Raw genomic sequence first — 13220 nt, forward strand, 5'->3', positions numbered from 1 at the left:
AAAGTAGCTCAAGACAATTAATACACTTCTTTGAATTGTTTTGATCACAGAACTGACACTTTTCACTTCAAAAACATCTATCCACCTTTTCCAAACATGAACAGACTTGTATTTCTACCATAAATCTTACCTTTCCACCCTAGCACTGAAAATTTTCCACTGACCTCAAGTGCTTCCATTTCCCTGTAAATCCCAAAAGGACAATCAACAGCATAAAAGCTGCAGCTGAGCAGATACCAGATCCATTACTGTAGAATGTATTGGATATCTGATCCATAACTATAAAATATTTATCTACATTTGGCATGTGGCTATCAAACACCATCAAGTTCATTAGACAGTTTGGTCCAAGGACACATTTCTAGCAAGAATTATTCCAAGATTTCATAAGAAGTTGGAGTATGTTTTCAATCACCACAGCTTATTTAGAACATAATCAATCTGTAGAAGAAGAATTGGTTGATTTGCCAATCACATAATCAAAAAGAGCAGTCAGAATCACCTCATTAATTCCTTCTTCCTACACACAGAGCAAAAGTCACAGGAAAAAATGCTCACACTGTTTTAAACTGGTCACATCAGCTTTGTTTTGGGGGTTTTTCACTCTGAATAGAAAAATGGAACTGATTTTCTTAGCCTGGCAACAGCTTGTCTCTTAAATCCGCATTAATAGCTGGCTTTCAGTTTTGAAGATCAGATTTGATTAGTTCTCCGAACAAAATGCAAAAATCAGCAGCTAGTCTCTAAAGAACCCCTTTTCTTTTGGGGAGAGAATTTGTCTCTTTTTCCGAGTCTCCCACAAAAAGGATGCAGTCACTACCAGACACAGCATTCCAGACTGGGAATTTTTTATGTGGCTCTGAGTTTGGACTGAGTTGTTAGAGTAACACATTCACTAAGTCCATCTCCATATTAGCTAAACTGAACTTGTTGGAAAAGGACAATTTAGCATATGAAGGGAGGTGGAAATTCAATTTCTCAATGTATGGCTAAAGGACAATCCATTTCTATTTACGTATATCTAAGAACCAAGGCAGGGAACAAAAAGAAAAGCAACTTACCAAAATACAACTGCTGCAGTACATTATATAAACAAATATTTACAACCCTAGCCAAATTTATTTGCTAATATGTGAATGTGTTTGACACATCAGAATGAAATCACTAAATAATCCTGCCAAAATGGTTTGCAGACAAAACTCCTTCTTTGAGAACCCAATGGTAAAGCAGACAGGCTTTTTATTCTGATTTTCATTAATAATGCAAACCCAGCAAGACCAACCAGAGGCTGCAAGTTACAGCCTCACTTGTACAAATGAGCCATTCCCAAGACTACAAAGATGATCAGAATCATCTGATGGACAATGCAACCTGGGAGAAAGAGTGGTCTTGAAGACAGGAATTACAGCTTGACAAATTTCACTTTTGTTTGTAAGGCAGCTGAGATGAACAAGTCAAAGGTACCTCAGCAAGCAGTTTTCTCAGTTTCTAAAAATGAACAAATTTTTTCTGGTACAGTTCTAATTCCATTAAGATAAAGCTCCTATAATTTTGAATTATTTTGAACTCCAAAAACCTGAACAAAAATGATTTTTCCAGAAGTGCAGCACCACTTGCAGTATACTCAGAAGACAAATTCTGCTCATTTTCCAGCATTAAAAAGCAGATGTTCTTCCTTGCATTAACAACACTTGATTATAAAATAAATTTATCCTCCGTGCAAAGAGGAGTGAACATAATGGCTCCCTGAAGGCACAGCTTCGAGGTATGAGGGCTATTAGTTCAATTTCTTTTTCAAATGCTGCAGAGAAGGATGACAGAAAGAAAGCTTCCAGTTGTCATGCTCCTGATCAGTCTGCTCTGTGGATGCCTTCACTCCAGATTGCCCTAATAAGCTCTATTACAGCACAACCCTTCCCTGTCCTCCCAACACACAAACTGCAATCTGTGTGGTCTAGTTAGAATAGTTCAGGGAAAGCATTTTGGGTTTCCAATGATTATTTTTTTAAAACCTGGGATAGCAAGGGAAGGTCATTTCATTTAAAGAACCCACAGGAATCTCATAACATTTCAAGTGTTTTTATTTGTGTGTGAAGATAGACATTTGTGTGGGATGTGGAGGGGAAACTTTGGGTTTGTATATTAGTTTATTTGGGCAGAGGACGATTGCTGGTTTCTACCAGTGTTTTTGCTAAATAGCTTTGCAAAACTCTCTATAGTATTGATTACCTGTTAAAATATTCAACTTGTGCAATTAATGAAGCAGAAATAACACAGCAATGTAATCGGTCAACAGCAAAACTTATCAAAAGGGGAAGCAAATCTGTGGTGTTTGGGAGTGGGAGAACAAGCAAGTACCACAGGTACACTGAAATAGAAGAGGTACTTGAGGGAGATATGTATGAATTCAAGCATATAAGAGGGATGAGGAAACACAGGAAGAGGCATAAAGGGCAGAGGAATGTGCAGAATGAGGGTGATTGAGTAACAGCCCATGCAATGAGGACCATCTTGGAGAGATCTGATCTAGCTGCTCCAAATTCTTCTGCAAAGAACAGATAGCATTTACAACAGTCCACAGGACTTAAAATTCAAAGCATGCTGCGTCACTAAGCCCAAGTCCTACAAATAACTTTATTTTAACCACATCCTATAGGCTATGTTTAGCCCATAAATGTTTCATTGCACTTTTCAACAACCAGTTACTGGCTATACCTCCAACTTTTTCAAATAAAAGCATCAGAAATGTACACAATGTGGGAGTATGGGCAATGAGTATTTCCTTTTGTGACAAACTCAACTTGGAACATTGCCACCTCCTCACCCAGCTCTCCCAAATCTTGCTGCTGCTGCTCTGCAGATCTGCTGCTCCACAGGCACCTCCCCACTCCATGTGCTAAACCCACAAGGTTTCCATGGCCTGCTTTCCAGTGTAGCCCTACGAACCTGTTTCTGCACAAATAAGAAAGACACAAATTTGTGATAAGCTGATGGAATGCAACATGGCCAAGGGGTTGTAAAAAAAAAAAAAAGGTATGACATAATTAATTCTTGGTGATGCTGACATCCTTCTGGATGGCCACAGGTTCATCTGGGTAAACAAACTCAGGTAAATAAGCATTCGCCTCATTCCCAGTTTTTCTGGGATCCATTTCTGGACACAGGCACATGAGAACACGTGCAAATGCAGCATGAAACCAGAAGACAGGACAGGAGGTGGAGGGCAGCTCTGAGATGGCTTGTGCAAGACCTCTGCCAAAACACTACCCAGGTGTGAGGGTTTGGGTAACAATTAAGGGATACATGGCTAGGGCCAGCCAGACCCCTGAGCCATTCCCTTCTCTCCTGGCACCAGAGCACGTTCTGTTACCTCCTCACATGCCTCAGAGAAGCTCTTCCAGGGACAAAAAGCAATATAAATCTTTAACAAAAGTTATGGTTAAGCAGAATGAAGAGCTCACAGTAATTACATTGTGTTAAATACAGAGATACTGCACTGGTCCCTCTCCCTTACCATGTTCCTGGTGCCAGTGTGGCTCCCTCCTGTGCGCTGGGTCTGATGTTTATGAGCCTCATCACGGAGCCTATTTGAATTGCAAACCTAGCGCTAAAAATGTCTTCTCTTCACTGGAGAAACTCTGTTGCTTTAACAAGTTGACTCAAGTTCAGTGCAGGGCCCACAGGTGCTGGTGTCAGGGGAAGAAGCAAAAGCAGCTGGGGAGAGGAGGGAAGATGGGAGAAAGAATTCAGCCATTATTTTTGGATTAATTTAGGTGCTGCTTCATGCTACAGTTGAGAGAGGGAAAGGAAATAAGATCTGTAAAGAGAAAAGTACTGCTGCAGGGTAATTAAGACCTAGGAGTAAACATACCAAATGGTGTTTGCCACATGACAACAAACAAATGTGAATCAGAATGTGAATCAGGACTTGAACAGAGGAGGGAATGATTTCTCTGCTATTCAGGAAGCACTTCAATTGTTTGGGAAAGGTGTGAGTCATTAACTCTCGCATGTACAAGTGAGACATCCAAGCTATAAATACTTGACATACTTCAAGGGCTCTTTGGAATGGAAGAATGGAAATCTATATGTACTTTTTCAAAATTACAGAAGCGTGAAGCCACGCATCATTTCACAGATTCTGATTTGTTGTGTTTAGGCTCTTCTGAATTGCATTATCCAAGCATGACGAGCTCTAACCTTGAAAGGCCCTGCTTTCTTGCTTCTGATGCTCTGGGTAGCTAAACAGCTCTTTAGGATAAAAGATGAGAGATGCACAGGAACTGATGGAATGCTATTTTAATGCAGCACTTTCGTATGTCTCAATTGGTAGCTGATCACAGCCATTAAGCAAAATTACCTTTCTGATGGCAACCAAGAATCTCATGGCAACAGTCACATGCCATAAAAACAATCCTCCTCCTCCTCCTCTTGGATTTCACATCTGCTTGTAGGAGCTCAGCATGAAGGCAGTAAGGAAGTTTTACTGCCATCTTGCAACATTGATTTTTATGGATTCTTCAGACTGTAACACACGGAAGCGCTTCCTAATCTATTTCTAACTCCTAACATAATTTATTGCTTTTAGACACAGGCAAAAAGGTTGGTTGGACTTCAGCAGGGTTTTCATTCCCAGGTGAAACCCACCACAGTAACACTACTTACACTGGGATTATCAAACCCTCGTGAAGGGCTTGGCTCCTGAGCTAGATTTAGCCAGTCTGGCAGCCTAATAGCAAATATTAGTATAATAATCCAAGTATAGATCCCATTCCTTCAGATATGCAGCTTTAACATTTTTCCCTATGAAAGTCATCAAGTTGAGATGGTATTAAACACCTACACAATCCTTCTAGAGAAAAATGTTTTTTCCACAATATATTCAGAATGATTCTTGCACTGCCTTTTACCTTGGGTATAAGGCATTCCAAGGAATACTGATGGACTATTTATGATCACCCTACAGACACCTTCCAGAAGGGAATCAAGAAATAGCCCAAGAGTCGTGGCTGACCCAAGTTCAGGAAGTAAATGCATCACTCCACTGCAACTGACAAATTCCTGGGAAAACGGATTGCACAACAGGAAGAGGGCAAAACAGAGTTTAAGAGCTTGGACACACATGGGAGTCATTCATTTACCCTGACCCCAAATCTCCAAACAGAAATACAAAACAAGAGGAACACTAAAAGAATGCTTGGCTTTATGTAAGCACAGGGAAACTATAATTTTGCAGTATCATAGATACTTAATTACACTTGTATGTAACTAATGAGATCCTTAATTTAAATTCCTTTAAAAATTCCCATTAAAACCCTCTTTAGAACTATATTTTTATTTTCCTTAATTTAATAAGTTATGAAAAAATATTTTTATGAAGAACTCGTTTTCTCCCACACACTTCTTAGTTATTTTGTCCTCAAGAGAGATTGATCAGATATTCTTACATGCCAAATGATCTGTAAAACCTTTGCTGAAGAGTTTTTAGAATGTAAAAGTCTGACTGCCCAGCCTATGGCTGCATTTGAAACGCTGCAGTCTGCATTTAACTGGTGTTACAACACACCCAACTTCCTTAGGGGTGGGAAACTGGTATAGTGTGAGGTGATATCCTTTCCTTAGCCAGCAAGTTCCAAGTTTTGTTAAATTCTCTCACTCAGCGCAGGCTTTCAGTTGTTGCACACTTGATATTAGACTTTTCACAAAGTGAACAGCTTTCTATACATGCAGGTTTTTAAAGCATGGGGGGGTTATTGCAAGTCTGGAACATATATTCACACTTATTGCTTCAGAGCAAGTAAACCAAGAAACACTGATGAGCTCATCACAAAAGGTTCTGCATGCCAGAGCTGCCCAGACTGCAATGTGATAACACAGACCCTCACAACTACAGCTGCATTATTCTGGTGATGTATTTGTGCAGAGTCACCAGGGCAATGCTTACAATTTATGTAATAAAATACATCTAAAGAAAAATTAATTACCTTATACTGTGCCTTGGTGCATCTTCTCTCCTCTACCATCCCAGGAAGCAGAAGCAAACTGCTCCTGCACTGAGGAGCCACAGTTACCTGTGTCTGAAGGACAGTGAGGCTTGAAGAGCTGTTGCTGTCAAGTCACAAGCTACATTTGCAGCACAGTTCACACAGTGGTTCTCTAACACGGCAGCAGTAAGAAAAAAATCAGTTTGTCTCGCTTTCAAGAAGCCTAAAGTAGCAGCAGAGCTTTTCAGCCTGGAATCACAAATCACTTAGCACTGTGCAATTTAAGAAGGATCTAGGGGATGCAGGTTTTCCACAGCAGGGCCCCATCAGGCTGCAGAGCCAGCCAGCAATCTGCCCTGATCTCCCTGAACATGCATCCTTGGACTAAAATGCACAGAATGGAAAAAGCTAAACGTGCAAAGAAAGAGACACACATGTATAAACACATCTAAGTGTTTCAGAGAAATCTCTAACAGTGTCATTCAAATGAAGGCATCATACCACAGTGATTCTTCCCAAAGAACTGCAGAAACATAGCCCAGACGTCCCTTCTGGTGTCATTCAGCAGAGGTTCTGTCCCAGGGGGGCATAGCCAGCTGCTGCTCCCTCAGCCTAACAACTTCTCTCTTAAGGAGGGGGGCTGGCAGATTTTTGCACTGCATCCTATTTTTTTCCTCACATAAGAAGAGACATCTGAAGAACGGAAAAAAATATACCTCATTTGTGAGTGGGCTGAAGGTACCAGTCAAGAAGTAAAAACTTGCTCTTGTCAGATGGAATGATTTATCAAGCTGCTGTCTCTCAGCAAGAATATGGAGAATGACTGTGCAAGCTCATTGCAGTGCAAATGAAGATAAGTTAGATTTAAGATGTTTAAATTCCTAAGCAAATGAATCAGCTTCAGTCTGTACTGAAATCAGCTAAGGTATTACAGCTCTGTCCTGCACCATGGAGGCAGAGACAGTAACCTGTAGCTGAGGGATGACTGACAGGTAAGGGACAATGCCCCTTTCTCGGATTCCAGCTTGATCTAGAGAGAATTTATCAGTCTGCATCAACAGAACACTGAACAGAACTGAAGGAACATGGCTGGCAGGTCTAAGGACTTCACAAGTATCTAAATTGAAAATAAAATTACCAATGTTTTAAATATTCTGAAAAAGTCTTTGTTAACCAATTTTTTTTTTTGGTAAGTACATAGCCTCATTTTTAGAAATAGTAGTGGCAATGAGACACACAATGGCCAGCAGTACTCATCCACAAGCAATGTTTTGGGAACACATCAGTGTTCCAGGTTCTGAGTTCTGCCCCATTGCATTTTCTCTTTGATGTCAGTAAGTTATTCATCTTATTAGTTCAAGCTTTATCTTTTGATCAAACTTTTGTAATACATAATTTGGAAATTAGTTTCTTAGCGGGACAAGAGCTGTCAAACAGTAACAGTATCAGATCAGCCCCAACAAAACGGGAACAGCTTAGGACAAGTCGGAGCCAAAGTTGGAATTTCAGAGCGTACGTGCAAGTTATTATTTTCTAAAAACCACAGTGTTGACATTACACGAGAAGAAAAGAGAGGAATGATCCTATCTCCTGAGCTCTTGATCAAATTACTTCATAATTCACCCACTAACCCTATCCCCTGGTTCCCAGAACAGACAGCAATCTGAGACAGAACAAGGCTGCGGATTTTGGAGCATTAAGGGAGAAAAGGGAACAAACTACAATGTTGCAACGAAATCTCTAGAGGATGTAGAAGCACTCAGAGGTATTTTAAATAGCAGAGTAATTTTATGGAACCTTGCAGCTATAAAATACAGAGACAACTTGAAATTAGCCACAGTATGTGCAAGACAAAAACTAGGAGCCCTGAACTATACAGTGTCTGCAGTTTCCTATGGCTTCTTTCAGCAAACTTTGTTCGAAGTAATTGCCAAAGATATTAGATTCCAGTATTTCGAAGATGGTATCTACTAGCTCTTAATTTATCCTAGCCTCTTATCTTTGAAGCAATTCAGCTTCTGTCTCAGTGCCTAATTTCCATTTTACACATCCTATAATTGTGTTTGTCCTTTTGTCCTTTAAAGTTGACTTCTAAGGATTCCCATCATTAACACATCTACAAAGAACAAACAACTTGCTCCCTTTCTGTATCTTTGGTTGAGATCTAATTAGTAAAGTTATAATTATTTCTCCTTACATATTTTAGTAAGTTGGAAATTGCTTTAAATTGCTCTTTTACTGAAAGCTGTGGGCTTGGACATTTCTTTCTTTAGGAAGGGATGTGTGCTTTGCAGAGGTTTCAGATCCTTAACCTGGAAACTAACTTGTTGCATGAGTTACTGTTCACTTGGCCTTCTATCAAGTCCTGGTTATTTTCAATCATATTTAGTTTCCCTTTACATATTTAGGAACTACTTCTCTCAGCCCAGAAATTTCATGCAGCATATCTAGAATGCCTTACTAAGATTTTTAAACATTTTACCTTCTCTCTCCTCTCTTCAATAGCTATTTTCTTAATGAGTAAAGCATGAACTTTATCTTCTTAGGAAATGGACATGCTAACACTTTTTATCATGTAAACCCAAGAGTTGGCAAGCTCTCTCCAAGATTAAAAAAACATGAAAAATAACTCACAACATTGAGCGATGCTTATTTCATGATACAGACTCTTTTCTATACAGGAAAGTATAAATAGTGTCCACAGCTGTGCAATTTATCCTCAGCCATTAAATGTCTCCACAGTCTTACAATTTCTAAAAGTGTCTGCACTGCCTACAAATGAGCTGCATTAATATAAACAGCGTGTGAATGTCCAGAGAGCCTATAAAACAAAAGCCCTAGGAACAGACCTTAACTAAAAAGTGGCACTTTCAGATTTAAAAAATAGGAGCTCGTAACTATTTCACAGTTGATCAATTTGCCAAGAACTCTTTCCAATGTTTTGATCCCTCAGTCTTGAATCCCTGGTTTAGACGCCTGGAGGGAAACAAGAGCTTGTTTGGAAAGTATTGACCAACCATCCCCTCTGCACTGGGCTTAAGTGCTGGGATATTGGGCATCCTGCTCAGAGTCCCAGACTTGTCTGGTTTCACCAAAACATCCAACACCCTCCTGACAGAGACAATGGAATAACCTGCAAAGACTGACAGATTAAAACAAAGGATCACTAACAGGTAAGCACGGGGAAACACAACTACACATGGGTTCATTGGCTCAAGTCCTAAATAAACAAGTTCATGATATAGTTTGTACTGTTAAAAAACCAGCACTGTTCACTTACAGCACTTTGCAGAGGAATAAGTGAAACGAAAATAAGCTGTACACTGTATCTTATCTCCATTTCAAGAATGAGCAAGTTTCTTAACCTCTTTGTCTCAGTTTCCAAGGCTACAAGTGAGGCATGACAAAGGCAGGAAGAAAGCCCAGATATTTTTTAGCTCTCAGTTTTTTCTTTCTTTTTTTTGCTGTTCAGTCATCTTCCTGAACTGTGTGATTTAGTTATTTAAGTATAGATATTATTCTATGCTCTGCCTGGTTTTTTGGTGATTCTAATCAGTTTTTCCTCTATGTAAATCTGGCCAATCATTTGGTAATTAAATTTGATCACTTCTTGCTTATATGCACATAGAAATAATCAAGGAAACAATATCCCAACCAGCGCTAGCAGAGGAAAGGACACATTCCTACAAAATCAAGTTATTTTTAAAGATATGCAAATGATGTGAGACAAGACAGGAAACCACATTTAAAGTGTAAATCAAACACATTGTTTTGCAAAATTTCTGGAAAAGCTTTGAAAAATGGCTTTTTCTACTTTTCCCTCACAGAATTTCTTTGTTCGCTACAAAAGGAAAGACAAAGCTACAGGAAAATGAAGTGATGTTCCTCCTCTGGCAGAGAAGTAATGAAGTCTCCTCCCCCCTCCAAAGGGGATCACAGTTTGCCAGCTTTGGCAGCCACTGCAGCATTTAAAATAGAAATGAATCCCAAAATGTGATTTGGCAAAGCCCCGCTGAAATATTCAGTAAGTCTGTTTTCCCTCTTTTCCACTTCCTTTCCACCATTCTAATAATATCGAGAGATGCTTTCAGGCACCTCGGGGATGAAAGGCACCCGTGGCTGACACCCAGACAAAGAGCCCCATGAACTTTAACACACATGGAACACATGGAGCAGACAGAGCAGCTTTGTACAGAGAGGGCTCCTTGTATGGCCACAGCCCAGAGCGCTGGGACACTTCCAACAGCTGCTCGTATTCTTACACACAGCTTGACTCCATGGGAGGCACCCTCTGTGCTTCCCCAGACCTGAAAGCATCACTTCAGCAGCCACTGGCAAAAGCCAACAACACCAAGTTTTGCCGCAGGTACCAGGAATTTTTCAGCACTCACAAACAGAACTATGATTTTTGTAACACTTTTGTTTTCACCTACAAGGAGGTGAATCCCACAAGCCAGAATACACAGTATTTTATAGATATGCTGTGCTGAAAGAAAATATAAAGAAAATACAAGTGCAGAAGATAAGAAATGAATCAAAGATGTGAACTCTTCACAGGGATATCTGAATCCACTGCTAGACTGAAGCATGCTAGCTGGAGTTAGTATGCAAGAAACTCCACTCAAAACAATTGCTTTGGAAAAAAAATTATTTAATATGAAACACCACTTGGCACTGGGTAGGGACAATAAGCCAGATGTTTGAAGAAACAACAGAAAGCATGCTTTACTAACAGAGGTACTGAGCTCGATGTGAAGGAACCATGAAAGCTCAGCTTTCTTCAACAACAGGAGCAGATCATGTGGCACCTATAACCACTGCTTCATTGGGCCTTAAAACCACTGACTTCTAACTAGGAAGTGTTGTATATAAATCATCTATTTTATTAATTCCCAGAATAAAAGCTATTGAGTATCTCTGAACCCACAAAATATTAGCTTTAACATGCAACCAGCCAGCCATAATATAGGTATTATGAGCTGACTCACTCATACAGTAATTTCAATTTGAAAGGTGGGCAAAATGTCTTCAATATATTTATGCAATAGCACCACATTACAAAAATAATCCTGTTCAGAATCTTGTGACATACCTCCAGAAAATGTCAGGATCAAAACTCTCTCATTCCAAGGGTAAAAAAACTTGCCAAGCATCAACATTTTGTCTACTGTATGCTTTAAGCTTTAGATTTTTTTATACTCACATTCCAAAGCCTGAGTCATTTCTACTTTGCCATCAATGAAACTGTTCAAAGGCAGCAGCAGGAAGACTCAAAGATTGATTTCACAGATCATTGGTCCAGGCAGTGTTTGTAAACTGCTGACCCCAACCATGGGGAATTGCTAGGGCCTTGCAGATCGAAGAGAGACTTCCAGCTTGCTGGACAGTTTAAAACTGATTTGAAACCTGAGGTTGTCAGTTTTTCCTGAAAAAAACTTTTAAAGGAGTTCATTCTAAATGAGTCATATTAGCCCACACAAGCAAATCAGCACATTGTTCTGGTTTCCCCTCCCTAAAATGCATCGTGTCCTCAGTACAATGCTACTGCACAAATAACTCAGGACTTGCCAAAAGCTACCACCAAGCTCTAATTACAGCAGTCCTATTTTGTATATTCTCAAATCAAACAAGAACTAAATCAGCCTGCTAAAAACCAGCCAGTACTTCAAAATCTCCAGTGAAGATTAAGAAATAAATCTCTGCAATGAAGTATTAGCCAGCTCAGAAAGAGCCTCATTTTCTTGCTTCAAGATAAGACTGTGGTACACACATGAAAACTGCTGTGCAAAAGAAATGACAAAAAGCATCAATTAATTGTACCAAATTATTTTAATGCAGATCATTACTACCAAATGTTTCAGACAACTTAGTGGTATTTCCACTTTGCCTTTCTGGCTGCTCTTTCCAATTGATTCAGATCCACAAGTGAGAAAGTTTGCATTAAAGGTTTTGTCACCATCAGCATTTTGTTGAGAATGTTGTGCCCCCTTTTAGATTTCAGTATATTTTACAGAAGGGTTAAAAAAAAGATGGGTGCATGTCATTCTACCAGTCATTCTCATCTTATTAAGCTTTTGTCATGGCCTGACAATATCAAAAGACTTGAATGCATTTTACTGTTTCTCACGCAGACTGCTTGATCTCTTGCCATAAATGATGGAAAATGTGATCCTGAGGTCAACAATGCAAACTGTAAAAATGAGGCTTCCTTAGTTACAAGTATTTATTCAGTCTCTGACTTGGAGTTTAAAGGCAGGATCTTCCATGCCCTAAAAATAGCAAAAATATGTTTTAATCCAAAATTTCAATTTTTAGATGGGAGAAGAGCAGCTAGATTTAATAATTGGAAAACTGAGCAACAAACCATGCACCATCCCAGTTTCCAAGTTTTTCCCATTGCTGAACAATACAGAAATTAATTCCAAAGATGACTCCTAAATCACATGTTAACTTTAAGTATCAAGCCATAAGAAAAGCAAATATTCATCAGCAGGTTGGGCTGCAAACTTCTGATATGCAAGGCAGCTCTTTCAGCTCCCAGAGAGAAATCTTTAACTGGCTGCTCTGAACTGACTGTAACACATGACCTGGCATGTGCTTTGACAGCAAGTTATTCAAGAAAGATGACAATACAACAGAGTTACAAAAACAAAATACAGCAGTGCCAGGATAAGCCTTTGGAAATATAATTTGTGATGTAAAGCCATAAATCTTTAACATTCAGACTAAAGACTTGAAGCTTTTAGAAGCAGCAGCCTAACTCAGCCTAACTGCTGAGGTTAGAAGACATTCCCATACTGTATTATGGCAACTAAATAAATATTTACCATGGCTGTTTCCAAAAGGCTGGGTTAGCAAAGTGAGTAAGACCATGAGAGTGTTCTGGGTCCTCTTTTAAACACTAGAATAATTGACTTCAGGCAAGCCAAGCTTTTATTTCTCTTATTTGTAAAGCCAGTAAATTATGGAGTTCTGGGTTTTGATAGGAGTTAAAAAGCCATTTCACTCTGCTCCTCTCTGCTTCCAACACACAGGCAGCTCGGATGCTCATTAAAAGTCTCCTCAACCAGCATTATAAAGGAAAAAAAACTTTAGCAAACCAGAGCCCCAGCAAATTTCTGGCAAGATGAGCACTTCAGTCACACTCCCCAGACAGTGAAATGTTTTAAAATCACCACGACCTTCTACTGTACTACTCTGAAGATAAAAATGGATTCTTCCCAAAGCATGAATATA

The 13220-nt window shown here is 39.4% G+C and overlaps 1 protein-coding gene and 1 long non-coding RNA gene across 5 annotated transcripts in view; one reads left to right on the forward strand and one right to left on the reverse strand.

The window, feature by feature from the left end:
- Positions 1-10108, forward strand: part of LOC146432861 (uncharacterized) — an 87657-nt gene extending 77549 nt beyond the window's left edge. Inside the window, exon 7 of the long non-coding RNA XR_014854356.1 lies at positions 9812-10108. This is a non-coding gene — a long non-coding RNA (uncharacterized LOC146432861). The remainder of the gene's footprint in view (positions 1-9811) is intronic.
- PEAK1 (pseudopodium enriched atypical kinase 1) overlaps positions 1-13220 on the reverse strand; it is a 109728-nt gene that overhangs the window by 85932 nt on the left and 10576 nt on the right. Inside the window, exon 2 of one of the 4 annotated variants that reach the window (XM_085070960.1) lies at positions 3515-3714. The exons of the other annotated variants lie outside the window; for them this stretch is intronic. The gene's annotated coding sequence lies outside the window, so the exon portion shown is untranslated. The remainder of the gene's footprint in view (positions 1-3514; positions 3715-13220) is intronic. 4 annotated transcript variants of the gene reach the window in all.

This window comes from Lichenostomus cassidix, chromosome 10 (assembly GCF_008360975.1).
Source record: "Lichenostomus cassidix isolate B80296 chromosome 10, HeHo_3.0, whole genome shotgun sequence".
Taxonomy (NCBI): domain Eukaryota; kingdom Metazoa; phylum Chordata; class Aves; order Passeriformes; family Meliphagidae; genus Lichenostomus; species Lichenostomus cassidix.